At 41.8% G+C, this 14407-nt stretch overlaps 1 long non-coding RNA gene across 1 annotated transcript; it reads right to left on the bottom strand.

Moving 5' to 3' along the window:
• Window positions 1-6481: 6481 nt before the first annotated feature.
• Window positions 6482-10787, bottom strand: LOC310759539. Its single transcript, XR_014546391.1, has 3 exons — window positions 10689-10787; window positions 10296-10454; window positions 6482-6605 (listed from the first exon to the last, which is right to left on the bottom strand). It is a non-coding gene; the product is annotated as an uncharacterized lncRNA (long non-coding RNA).
• Window positions 10788-14407: the final 3620 nt, after the last annotated feature.

Genomic DNA, 14407 nt, shown 5'->3' on the forward strand with positions numbered 1-14407 from the left:
ACTATTCCTAAAGGAGTCTGGATTCTCAATTCTTAGCAGGACTAAATAATGAAAGGCAGTGGGGCAGTCAGAGATTAAATAAACAGATATCAAACTATCAGTAATAGTTTATTTAGAGTATTCATTGGTTTGTTACAGAATTCCCCAAAGCCCATAAGCAAAGATACATATTAGAGAGAGAGAGAGAGAGAGAGAGAGGAGGAGGAGGAGGATATGATGTCTTAATACTAGTTACCAAATTAAACAAACAAACAAACAACAACACATTTATCTGGTAGAGGGGAAATGGCGGTAATAAATCTGCAGGTAAATTTTTAGGGAATTCTTTAATGCAGTTTAATCCACCCATTTTTGAGAGATATTCAGTAGCCAGCAGTACTCTTAAAATACAGAAAAGAAACTCTTTACTCTAAAGGTTTTGTTGAGTAGTATGAAAGAGAAAATTTGTTTCCAGATGTGACCAAACTACTATCAAGTTCCTAATATATATATGAAAAAGTCTGTGAGTGCGAAGGAACAACTTGCTATAAAATATAAGCCAGCTGTATGTGTCTAGGCTCGGGAATCTGTAAACAAAAGGGAGGAGCCTTGCAGCTATTTTGCCAATGGTCTAAGGCGCTTTGCCATCATCATGAAATTTCAGTACTAAATATTTCCCCTATTCTGTTTATTTTGCATGCTAAGCAGAAAATAAATGAACAGTTGAACTATATAAACAAAGTCTTAATATTCAGTCAAAGGGCTCCCAGTTAGGCAAGGATTTGTTTATATTTAACACAGGAAGGATAAAGAAACAATGTTAGAAATGCATCCCTCAGAAACATTTATTGTCACCAAAAGGGAATCGTGAAATATATCTACCAACAAATTAATAAGCAGCACAGTTAGCCTCCAAACATCTGCATGGGGAAGGAGGGAACGAACACAAACCTTTCCCTTGTAAACAGAGAGAAGGAAAGAAAGTGTTTATAACAAACAGAGGTATAAAAAGGATCATATTGCAGTTCTCTGTGAGTGAAAATAAAGTTGCTTACAATTTATATTGGTTGTGTACCAGCTTAACTGCTTTGGCACACAAAAGAATTCTGGGAATTATAAGTAAGCAACAAAGTAAAACTACGTACGCCTATCCTGTTTGAATCCTGGAAGCCAAGGCCCATGTTTCGTGCAATTGCTCTTCAGTGAGAGAACTCCAGCTGAGATTTAGCAATGCAAAACATACGGCAAAGAATAGTGTGGAAATATAGACTGTAAAACTCTTAAAATGTGACCTTCCAGTGAGCCCCCAAAATGTCCTCTTTTAAAAGCTCTTTCCCTAGCAGAGAGACAGCTCACACATTTGGTAAGTCGTCAAATGATTTACTTCCAAAACTCTTCAAAGGTCTGATTCATGTACTTTTCCATGCAGCAGTCAGGAAAGATGCGCTGGCAGCTAAAATGTTGCTTAGTTACAAAAGGTAAAGTTTTTAATCATCGGTAGAGAAAAAGGCTAGTTTCAGACTGGTCTGAAACAAAAGAGGCTTGTTAAAGCCATGTGCTTGAGCAATCAATTCAGAGTTCCTTACATACTGAAGCCTACATGGAGAATGAATGGCAACAAAGGCTTGGTGACCCGTTACCTCTCAAGGTGGGAAATGTTGACATAGGTTAAGCCCAGCAGGACAACTTTATGGTATAATACAGGCATAGGCAACCTCGGCCCTCCAGATGTTTTGGGACTACAACTCCCATCATAGGTCTCCCCCCTCTTCATTTAATCCGCTCTCCCCAGCAAGTTATATACAGTGGTATCTTGGGTTACAGATGCTTCAGGTTACAGACTCTGCTAACCCAGAAATATTACCTCGGGTTAAGAAATATCAGTCAACAACTGTGCCCTTTTTATACTTTGGAAGGCTTGGATAGTGGTTTGAAGAAAGATGTCATACTGAGAAAGACATGCTCCAGCAATGGCAAGGGTGGATTTTCAAAGAGAGTAATGCTATGGAGGTTGAAGGGAGAGAATAAGTGGTGGTTGAAGTGTCATTTCCAAAGCCTTGCCAAGCACTAGCCAGCCAGTGCAGAAGGTGGGAGTGATATTCATTCATTCATTCATTCATTCATTCATTCATTCATTCTTGCATTTATATCCCACCTTTCGGTCTTCCCCATTCCACCTTCAATCCCAAAACAACCCTGTGAGGCTGAGAAATTGTGTGAGCTTCATGGCTGAGCAGGGATTTGAACCCTGGTCTCCCAAGTCCTAGTTCAACACCCTAACCATTACATCACACTGACTTTTAAAGAGGAAACATACAATCAAATCAGCACCGTACTTGTAAACAGGGCTTTTTTCTCAGCCAGAACTCACTGGGACTCAGTTCTGGCACCTCTCAGGTGGGCGCCTTTGCCATTCTAAGAGAACAAGGGAGGTGTTTGTGGTGAGTTTCTTTTTTTAGAAAAATAGCACTGCTTGTAAAGAAAGTAAATTTGGTGAATACAGTGGTACCTCGCAAGACGAATGCCTCGTAAGACGAAAAATTCGCAAGACGAAAGAGTTTTTCATTTTTTGAGTTGCTTCGCAAGATGAATTTCCCTATGGGCTTGCTTCGCAAGACGAAAACGTCTTGCGAGTTTGTTTCCTTTTTCTTAAAACCGTTAATACCCAGGGTATCCGTGCTTCGCAAGACGAAAAATTCGCAAGACGAAAAAACTCACAGAACGAATTAATTTCGTCTTGCGAGGTACCACTGTACATTTGACAGCAAAGGTAATCTACAAAAGCAAACCAACTCCCCAGAGAGATACAGAGTCCTATCAGCAAGAAAGTTCTGCCTTTATACTGCCAGCAGGGATCAGTAGGCCGGGACCCCCAAAATGGGGAAGGCGCAGAGCCATCTCATTCCCTTGACACACCCTTAAAGGTAAAGGTACCCCTGACCATTAAGTCTAGACGCGGACGACTCTGGGGTTGCAGAGCTCATCTCGCTCTACTGGTCAAGGGAGCCAGCGGCCAGCATGACTAAACTAAACTGCTTCTGGTGCAACAGGACACTGTGACAGAAGCCAGAGCACACAGAAACGCTGTTTACCTTCCTGCCAGAGTGGTACCTATTTATCTACTTGCACTTGACGTGCTTTTGAACTGCTAGGTTGGCAGGAGCCAGGACCGAGCAACGGGCGCTCACCCCATCGCGGGGATTCAAACCGGCAACCTTCTGATCGGCAAGCCCTAGACTCTGTAGTTTAGACCACAGTGCCACCTGTGTCTCTCACACACCCTTAGAAAGGCCCCAAAGCATGCCAGCCCTGCTGATATTTGTATCAATGGGAGGGATTTTATTTTACTTTATTAAGGCTGAATGTTGGGGTGGGTGGGCTAGAAAATCTCCCCACCTTCTGCCTTGGCTAGACAGAGCCGGCAGGGCTTAGCAAGTGATGCTTTCTCCACTACAACATATTTCTGCACCATCACTTAAGGGTTGCTCTGCTAATATATAAAAATATAACTCCATAATCCATAATCCCCTGCTGTGGTTTCCTAAGCTTAAGACTTCCATTTTTTATTAATCACTTTCATGCCTCTTAGCTTCTCTTATTCTTTTTTTACCACTTTTGCCTCTTCTCCTTGATCCAGTTGTCAAGTCTGAGCAGTAGGGCTTTCGATTCATAATAGCGCTTAGTTAATTAATCACCTAGCTTTTGATCAACAAATTAAAATAAATTGGCCTATTACCAAGGTGCCTTTTGATGTTATTGGAGGAACAGCAAAGTTTTTGTTATGACTGAGCAAATTTTACCAAAAAAAAAGAAGCAGCAGCTATTGTTCAGCTTTAGAAGAAAAGTCTGTCTTTTAACATTTTCTTTTGCAGCAGAATGTCCCTTGTTGCAAAATATTATTGCTGTGATGGAGGTGGTGGGACAACAAGAGACCCTCCCTAGATTCTGAAGTGTGTGATAAGTACTGCCTGGTCACAAATATGTTTGGGAAAGTGGTGACTATCCAGCTTTAGACATGCTAGGAAAAAGCAGATTGTGGTGGCGCTGTGGTCTAAACCACTGAACCTCTTGGACTTGCAGATCAGAAGGTCAGTGGTTCGAATCCCCGCAATGGGTGAGCTCCTGTTGCTCTGTCCCAGCTCCTGCCAACCTAGCAGTTCGAAAGCATACCAGTAGATAGGTATCACTGTGGCAGGAAGGTAAACGGCATTTCCGTGTGCTCTGGCTTCCATCACGGTGTTCTGTTGTGCCAGAAGCAGTTTAGCCACATGACCCGGAAAGCTGTCTGTGGACAAACGCCAGCTCTCTTGGCCTGAAAGCAAGATGAGCACTGCACCCCATAGTCAAAGTTTGACTGGACTTAACCACCCAGGGGTCCTTTACCTTTACCTTATCTAGACCACAGTCAGTGTACCTTCATACTGGATTTGGCAACGAAACAGCCGTGGTTGGTGAAATCTGGTAGGAGATAGATAAAGGAGAATGTGACCCTGTTTATTCTCCTTGATCTTTTGGCAGGTTTGGATACCATTTACCAAGTTATCCTTCTGGAAACGTTTTGTAGCTTGGGAGATGGAGATATTCTGATATGGTGGTTCTGCTGGCATGGAGTCTGTTTGCATTCATTTATTTAGCCTGCTCTTCAGCCAAAAAGGAGCAGCTTAAAGAAGATGATTTAGAATTGCCAAGAGTCCTGCTTTACGGAAGACAGTCCACTGTTTGAAGTGCTGTTAGAGGACAACTTTCTGTTTGAAGAAGACCCCTTTTTGAAGAGCTGCTTGGTCCAAATCTGTTATAAAGAGAGATAATCTTAAGGAGGAGAAACAGACACCTTGAAGTTGTCCCTTACTGGTTAGCACCCGGACAGCACACTACACAGAAGCACAGGCCACCAACAGCCAAGGCTTCTCCACCATAATGACATCTTTTGTATTTCTATTTAAATTATAGCTGTTTCTAAATTACATATAAGTGAGTATATGTAAATATTATGCAAATCTGCATCCTCTTTTTTGGTTGTGCGTCAGAAACCATTCAAAGAGCAATAAAAAGAAGGCAAACTTCAGGAGCTATGTTGGCCCAAAGAGACCCCTCTCCCCCCCCTCACAAAAAAACAGGAAATAAAAAGAGATTTTTAGTTACCCAATGCTTCATTTTACTTTTAGTTTTGTGACGTGGGAGATGAAAGTTTTCTTTTAAAAAGAAAAATCCAGGAAGGCTTAAACAGGAGCTATATAAAATGAATTACGAACCATCTGGCCTCGCTCGAGGGATCAGATTATACCACTACCTGGAATAGTCTAGCAAACAAACAAACAAAAATTATGAAGAATAATTCAAGCAAGGGGAGCGAGGGGGAACCCTGCTTACTGGGAGAGAACAGTCTTTGCGAGATGAAGGTTCCAGCTCCAACACATTGTGTTCAGCAGAGTTAATGTACATGCTCCTACATAGGGTCTGTACATGGAGCTCAGGGCTCTGTGTTTATGGTTTGTGCACATGCAGTCTCTGTGAGAAGGTCTCAACACTATAGGGGCAGAGGACAGGGCCAGCAGATGCGGTCTCACCCTGCCCTGCACACCCTCAGTCTCTTCCAAGGCAACGCTGGCAATAATAATAATAATAATAATAATAATAATAATAATAATAATAATTTATTTATTTATACCCCGCCCATCTGGCTGGGCTTCCCCAGCCACTCTGGGTGGCTTCCAACAAAATATCAAAATACAGTAATGCATCAAACATTAAAAGCTTCCCTAAACAGTTCCACAGTAAAAGCACAGTCAGTGGAAGTTACGGGGCAGCTCCTTCCAGGAGATACTAGTCCGTAACGTTCTGGTTCTGGATGTGGATTGTAACACGAATATTCATCTATGGCGATTTTGTCTTATCCTGCTGCAATTTGGTTTCACACATATTTGGAACCACCAACAGTTTCCTTCTACTTGAATGCTTGATGTGGCTGGGAAAACCCAGCCAGATGGGCGGGGTAGAAATAATTTATTATTATTATTATTATTATTATTATTATTATTATTATTATTATTTGATATACAAAGAAGGATTTGGGTGGCTGAGCCAACAGCATCTCTGTAAGGAGAGGTTATAGCACAGCAGCTGACTGCAAGTGTTTGAAGAGAAGAGGAGATTAAGGGGTGATATGATAGCCATGTTCAAATATGTAAAAGGATGTCACATAGAGGAGGGAGAAAGGTTGTTTTCTGCTGCTCCAGAGAAGCGGACACGGAGCAATGGATCCAAACTACAAGAAAGAAGATTCCACCTAAACATTAGGAAGAACTTCCTGACAGTAAGAGCTGTTCGACAGTGGAATTTGCTGCCAAAGAGTGTGGTGGAGTCTCCTTCTTTGGAGGTCTTTAAGCAGAGGCTTGACAACCATATGTCAGGAGTGCTCTGATGGTGTTTCCTGCTTGGCAGGGGGTTGGACTCGATGGCCCTTGTGGTCTCTTCCAACTCTATGATTCTATGATTCTATGATTCTAAGGTTTCCCAATGCACTTTTGGATATCGCCAGTTGAAAAGAAGTTTCTTCTCAGGTGGCGATGCTGGAGAAGCCTTCTGCCTGATTTCTCAAAAGTGATGCTGCCATAGACATTGTGAGGCTGCGGGGGAGAGAATCGGGGAGAGAGGGCGCAATCATCTTTTTATCCTTTTGCTTATGACAACAGTGTCTCACACTGAATGTAACTGACCTGTAGGAAGGACTCTATGAACTGAAAACAGAGATGTTATATGTACCCTTGTTATCTATGAAAATCCTTTAATAAAAACATATATATTTTTTTTAAAAAGAGTGATTCTGTCCATTGGACTTGAGAGTATTTAGCTAATTCACAGCTAATTTCCTCCAGAAATACCCTGCCTGTGGTGGTCATGTGCATTTTACTGGTCAATAGTACAAACAACAATAATCGTTCATTATAAATTCAGGTTTGTGGAAATTAAACCTTGAAGACAACAACATACAAAACTTTTTCCTTTGACTTCTACGCAATGAGGTTTCATGGTGAGGCTTTTTCTTATAGACTGGAATGGCAATCTTTAAAGTCATGCAACGGCAACACGACACACTAAAAAGATAGTGCTGTTTCATATCTTGACATTTGCTGATGATTTTTTTCTTCTTAAGCTACACATTTGTAATTCCACCAGGAGAACTATTTCTATTGACACAGGAACAGAAGAGTAAATTTTAACCTTAAAAAATTTCACAAAGCAGATGTCTTTTCGTATGAGAATTGGTATATTTTTACCCTCTGAATGATCTCTGCTTTTATATGCCTAATTAAATTTTAGAGGTCCCTTGCTTAAATAAAGATTTATTAGCTGTTAAAATCGTAGCATAATTCTTCTACCACCTACATGCTATCCTTTAACATATTTACAAGCATAAAGGCTTATCCACTATAAAAAAGTGGATGATTTAATGTTGTTATGTTATTGGTGTCAATTACTAAAATTCAGGCCCACAATAGACCTTTCTGAAGACACTATTACTTACCTCTAGGATTGTCAGAACTCCTTAAAGAAAAAATACTCTGAATTTTGAAGAATGAATTCCTCAAAAGAAATGAACAGGGGCATTGGTTTTAAAAACAAGGTCCTACAGAGGTAACTGCCTATGTTGTATTTTCTGAGAACACAGCCTCTGAACAGAAAAGTTGGGATGGAAGTTGTAGAATAATAGAAAGGTAGTCCTTTATACATCAAAACTGTAAGCTTTCAGATTACAGTGGTACCTCGGGTTAAGAACTTAATTCGTTCTGGAGGTCCGTTCTTAACCTGAAACTGCTCTTAACCTGAAGCACCACTTTAGCTAATGGGGCCTCCTGCTGCTGCCGCGCCACCAGAGCACGATTTCTGTTGTCATCCTGAAGCAAAGTTCTTAACCCGAGGTAATATTTCTGGGTTAGTGGAGTCTGTAACCTGAAGCGTATGTAACCTGAAGTGTATGTAACCCAAGGTACCACTGTAGAAAGGTAGTCCTTTATATATTAAAACTGTAAACTTTCAGATTATCTACTTATTCTTAGTCATCATCATTAACAGAAAGAAAAATATTACATGACAGCAGAGGTGGGAAACCTTTGTCTTTCCAGGTGATGCTAGACTACAACTCCCATCGTCCATGACCATTGGCTGTGCTGACTGGGCTGAGGGGAGTTGAAGTCCAACAACATCTGGAGCGTCAAAGGTCCTCCACTCCTGGATTACAACATGAAGCATAATAGGTACAATATAACATAACCCCAAACAACAAGTCCATTCATTCCTGGAAATAAGTGTTTTAATTATATTATATCCCTAACTCTTAACATAGCTCAGGATAGGATTTAATCCTGACACTGATCATGTGGCATAAAGATGTGTGGGTCTGTGCATGTGTGAGAGAGGAAGTGGCTCAAGGTCACCCCGTGAGCTTCATGGCTGAACCTACATCTCCTCAGTTCTGGTCCCATACTATCAAACATACTCCCCAATGACCCACTGGTATGTGGTTAATTTGGACTTTTCTTTAAAGGCCAAGTCCCATCAAAACCAATAGCACTAATTTAGAGAAATGAGTGTGCAACAGAATGGGACACATGTCATCTTATGCGCTTGTCATCTCATGATGCGTCGGCAAACAGGTGGAGGCTGGAGAAATAGCAGCAGCAACAACAACATTTATACCCCGCCCATCTGACTGGGTTGCCCCAGCCACTCTGGATTGCTTCCAACATACATTAAAAGTAAAGGTAAAGGACCCCTGACAGTTAAGTCCAGTCACGAACAACTCTGGGGTTGCGGCGCTCATCTCGCTTTACTGGCCGAGGGAGCCGGTGTTTGTCCGCAGACAGTTTTTCCGGGTTATGTGGCCAGCATGACGAAGCCGCTTCTGGAAACCAGAGCAACGCATGGAAACACTGTTTACCTTCCGGACGGAGTGGTACCTATTTATCTACTTGCACTTTGACGTGCTTTCGAACTGCTAGGTTGGCAGGAGCTGGGACCGAGCAACGGGAGCTCACCCCATCGCAGGGATTCGAACCTCCGACCTTCCGATCGGCAAGCCCAAGGCTCATTGGTTTAGACCACAACGCCACCCACATCCCACCCTAACAAACATTAAAATATAATAAAACATTAAACATTAAAAAACTTTCCTATAAATCAAAAAGCTTTCAAAATGTTGTTTTCTAAAGTTTGTATAGTTGTTTATCTCCTTAACATCTGATGGGAGGGCGTTCCACAGGGTGGGTGCCACTACCAAGAAGGCCCTCTGCCTGGTTCCCTGTAACTTCGCTTCTCGAAGGGAGGGAGCCACCAGAAGGCCCTTGGAGCTGGATCTCAGTGTCTGAGCTGAATGATGGGGGTGGAGATGCTCTTTTAGGTATACTGGGCTGAGGCTGTTTATGGTTTTAAAGGTCAACACCAACACTCAGATACTCAGGGATACTCAAATTGTGTTTGTGCACACACAGCCTGGACCCTTTGCAACATGTGGGAGATGTTCTATGGCAGACATGCATGTGCTTCTCTTCAGAAAGGTTTCTTGTCGAGGAAAAGCAAATTCTTCTATCTATAGGTTTCCCACGCCCCCCGCTTAAGATCCATGATCAATACTAAAAATAAAATTATATAACCATCTGTTATTCTAAAATCCCCCCTACACTCTGATCATGTTTTAAATAAGTTAGAAGAAGACAAAATACTAGATAAATTTTATTCTTGCAAGACACAAATAGTGAATGGTTAAAATACTTCTTATTTAATAATTGCTGTTCTTCATTAGTGTGAACCAAAGGCATAGTCTATCCAAGACAATAACATCTGCACCCCATATTTCATTATCACCAAACTTCACATTTCACACAAAAGCAATAGCTAGCAAAGCCTTACAGCTTTAATTAGTTTCTACCATAGCTGTGAAGGTCAGCCAATTATTGTGTGTGAAATTTCAATATGAAGCAGCTGAATTGAAGACAGCATTGCAACATTGTGAAATTTTGTAGTGCTGTAAATCTAGCATGATAGAACCTCTTTTTTTAACACAAAACAACAAATTAATCACCAGGTATGCAGAACTTCAAGGCTTACTGACTAATTTAACATGTGTTAGTACATGAAAAAAGGAATTGATAATTTTGGATGCTTTCTTATGTGCTTTCACATTGTGCTGTCACAAACTATGACATAATACTTAAAAGATGGAACCACATTTTTTATTCTTATGAAGCTCAACAACCCATGATTATTTCTTTCAAGGCACCCCCTGGCTCATTTTACAATGTTGTTAATTACTTCCAAACCTATTGCCATTTTCAAGAACGTAGCAATCTTTTCTGGGGGAATTCTGGTAGATCCTTCTTTGTAGTGGCTTTGAGAAGAGATTAAACAACCTTCCGATGATGTTGGTGTAGTGAGTCCCATCAGTGCCTGAGTACTGAGTACCACAATCTTAAGCGTGTCTGTTGAGAATATCAAATATTAAGCAGCACCATTCATTTGTCCAGTTCTATGGTTTGTTCTGAAAATAGTGGGATAAAATCTTTCAAAAAATAATTGTGTGTGTGTGTGTAAATAGCTAAGAAGTGTGGTAAAAGGCAGACTCAACTTCCAGCATTACTTCTAAAGGAAATTATTGCATCACATGTAAAAATGTTGAAAACAAGTGAGATGACACAGCTAGTTCTGATACTCACCAATTCATTTCAGTTATATGATTATGTAAGTAAAGGTAAAGGGGCCCCTGACCATTAGGTCCAGTCGTGGCCGACTCTGGGGTTGCAGCACTCATCTCGGTTTATTGGCCGAGGGAGCCGGCGTACCGCTTCCGGGTCATGTGGCCAGCATGACTAAGCCACTTCTGGTGAACCAGAGCAGCGCACGGAAACGCCGTTTACCTTCCCACTGGAGCAGTACCTATTTATCTACTTGCACTTTGACATGCTTTCAAACTGCTAGGTTGGCAGGAGCAGGGACCGAGCAATGGGAGCTCAACCCGTTGCGGGGATTCGAACCACCGACCTTCTGATCAGCAAGTCCTAGGCTCTGTGGTTTAACCCACAGTGCCACCCGCGTCCCTACATATGATTATGTAGCTGTTGCCAAAGCCTTCAGACCCGCGTCTCATCCACCTTTCTCCCTTAGTGATGTCTACTGCTGCAAAATTCAAAATATCATTATGACATCATTATGTTGCAGAGTTTTACTCCCTCCCTCTCAGCTTTTGATGCTGTTGCTTGTGGAGAGAAGAGAGAACACGGCACTGTCAGAGTAGTGAAGCAGACTGAAACCTGCCTTAACCCCGTGCTTTTTTCTGGGGGGGGGGGGACACAGGGGTACACACACCCCTAACCATTTTGTGAATCTAAGTTTGGCCTCATTGAGGGGCAGTATTTCATTGTGAGTAGGAAAATGAGAGTACCCCTAAACATTTTTTAATAAAAAAGCACTCTGTTAACACAAAAGAACAGCAAGAATCTGTAGCCTTCAGAAATGGACTTTAAAAACTAGTTTATCTGAGGGATAACCTGAGAAGTTTAGATTTAGAGAACGGTGGGCCTATTAGAGTTGATCGGCCATGCATTGTTTCACTTTGTCAATTAAATGCACATTCAGCAGAGGCTAAGCTAAATCAAATGCAGGGTAAGTACCCATACATACCCCTATTAAGACAGCATGAATACTATACAAATGCACCTCTCAGCAATTAAATGCATTTTTGGAGGGTTGCCATTGGTCACACATTCTCTCAGAAGCATCAGCACAAAGCACCAGTCCTTTAAAGACACCTGAGAGGGTCTATGTGTCAGAAAGCCACAGCAGCATAAATTGGCTGCCCTGAAATTCTCTCTCTTTCCCAGCTCTGCTAGTGGCTGAGTTCCAAGGACATTAGTTTTCAGGAAGAGCGTCCCTTTCTCCATAAAAAACATCCAAGACAAGCTCTCTTACAGGGGAACTTGCCAAGAGCAGCTGCTTCCACCCAAAGAGTCTCTCTGAGGAGAAAAGCATGTTCTCAAAACCAGCCATGCTTTGAAAAGTGCCATCACACCCCCATTGACGAGTTCCCTGCAAAACGGCCTTTTTCCAGGGAGCAACACATGAAAAAAGTTCCCTCGCAGCCGCTCGCCTTTCCAAAGGGAGCAGTTGTACATTAAACCACTGAATAATTCCAGACTGAAAGATAAAATATTTAAGACTGAAATATCCTCTAACTTTTTACAGTTTCCAAGTCAGCTGTCTTCAGAGCTCACAAGATCACAAGCCCTTGCCAAGTAGGATCAAGCCAAAGCGCATGATTATACAGAAACATGGAAAACCATGCGTGGTAAACCAGTTGAGAATTCAAAATGTAGCAAGTGCAGGAGGCAATGGAGCTGCTCAAATGTCAAGTGGGAGCAAGTTCTTCATGGCGCCATGATCTAATTGGGCAATCTGACTGACAGGATGTAGAGCACAGAATGAAAGCACAGGAGCCTGCCATACTGAAACATAAATATGAACCACTAGTGAGCAAAAATAAGGGCCCAAAAATGTCACAAGGATTAAAGAAGAGACTCCTCAGAACTCTAGAGACTTCTCAGAAGGTGGCATCCATGAAAGTGACCATGGCAAGATGGCATCCATGAAAGGGGAATGGAGAAGAAGAGGACACATCTTGTCCCTGGCTACGGGTAATCTTTACAACATTTATAGAGTGCCTAAAATTTTCTGAGCACTGTACAGATGGCAAAAGATTAGGCAGTCCATGCTTCAAGCTCACTTTATACTAGAAAAAATACAAAAGCAAAAGGGAAATGGGGTGTAAACGCAAGAGTAGCGGCTCCATCTCTGGCCAATGGGTGAGTTGTTTTTCACTGGAGTGAGTTGTTTTTCACTGGAGTCAGAAAATCACAGTCTCCATTGGTCCTTCCTGCCCTGGCTGAAGGCAGTGGCCAGAGAGTGTAAGAGGGAGCCCTGCATACTTCTAACAATAGGAAAACAGGGTAATGTAATTCCACTCTTAGCTGAAATGAGCCAGAAGCATCTTATGGAAATGATCGAATTCCACAACTGTTTTACCTTCTACTTTGGGGCACCAGAGAACATGCAAACTCCACGAACAAACCTCAGAGCAGCATTCTTGCAGGAACTCGTAAGGATAGCTCATATGGGAAGAGAATGGCACTAACAGAATAACCTTCATTGGGACTTGGCATTTGCTACATGCAGATGGTGACAGCAGTCATGAAATTAAAAGATGCCTGCTTCTTGGGAGACTCTTGAGAGTCCCATGGACTGCAAGAAGATCAAACTGATCCATTCTTAAGGAAATCAGCCCTGAGTGCTCACTGGAAGGACAGATCATGAAGCTGAGGCTCCAATATTTTGGCCACCTCATGAGAAGAGAAGACTCCCTGGAAAAGACCCTGATGTTGGGAAAGATTGAGGGCACAAGGAGAAGGGGACGACAGAGGATGAGATGGTTGGACAGTGTTTTTGAAGTTTGACCAAACTGCAGGAGGCAGTGGAAGACAGGAATGCCCGGCGTGCTCGGGGTCACGAAGAGTCGGACACGACTAAATGACTCAACAACAACATTGTACACACAGCTTAGTTTACCTGGTGGCTTTTAGTTTGGTGGAAATTATCAAAACACACACACAACACAACCTAGTTAACAGAACTTTTGCTTGAAATCAAAATAGGATTCTTGGGATTCTGAAGATCACAAGACATAGATTGAAAACAGTAATTTTTAGCCCAGGTACAGTTATCAAGGTATTTATTAGCTCAAATTCAGATATTAGAACCTCCTTCCTGGTATGAAAGGAAGGGGGTATCCCAGTTCCTCACTATTATTAATGAGATAATGTAAAAGGGGTCATAAAGCTTGCCTCAGCAGACTGGAATAAGCTTGACTCTAGAAATTTACAAGCCACAAAGGATCAAAATGCTTGTATTTTGGATGTCTGAAAGGTGAATGCTCTGAAAAACAGATCAATCTGTAGTCCCTAAAGCTCAGGTTTTTCTTACGTATAAATAACCAGAGTCTTTCTCCACAGTAAAAAAAAAAGGGTGAGAGATCTAAATCAAAATGTTATCTGAATGCGCCTCTTTTTTGTTGCAGAAAGTGGGAAAAGGGAGGAATTTGTTGTTGTTGTTTAGTTGTTGTTGTTGTTGTTTAGGGACGAATAGAACAATACAAAAAGGCAAAGGAATTCTTCCTTACATGAAATGATTCATTTCCACAGTGATTCCCCACCACCACCACCACCGCCAAGGTAGAGGAAGAAAGAGGGTGTTCTAGCATATACCAGTCTGCACATATAATAACAAAGAACGTAGGTAGAATGGGAGACCTATGAAAATGCATGCACATTTTGCCTAAAGAGCAGAAGCGATGAGAAATGGAAGAGTCAAATCTATTAACAGACTG

This window comes from Podarcis filfolensis, assembly GCF_964270895.1.
Source record: "Podarcis filfolensis genome assembly, chromosome: 3".
Taxonomy (NCBI): domain Eukaryota; kingdom Metazoa; phylum Chordata; class Lepidosauria; order Squamata; family Lacertidae; genus Podarcis; species Podarcis filfolensis.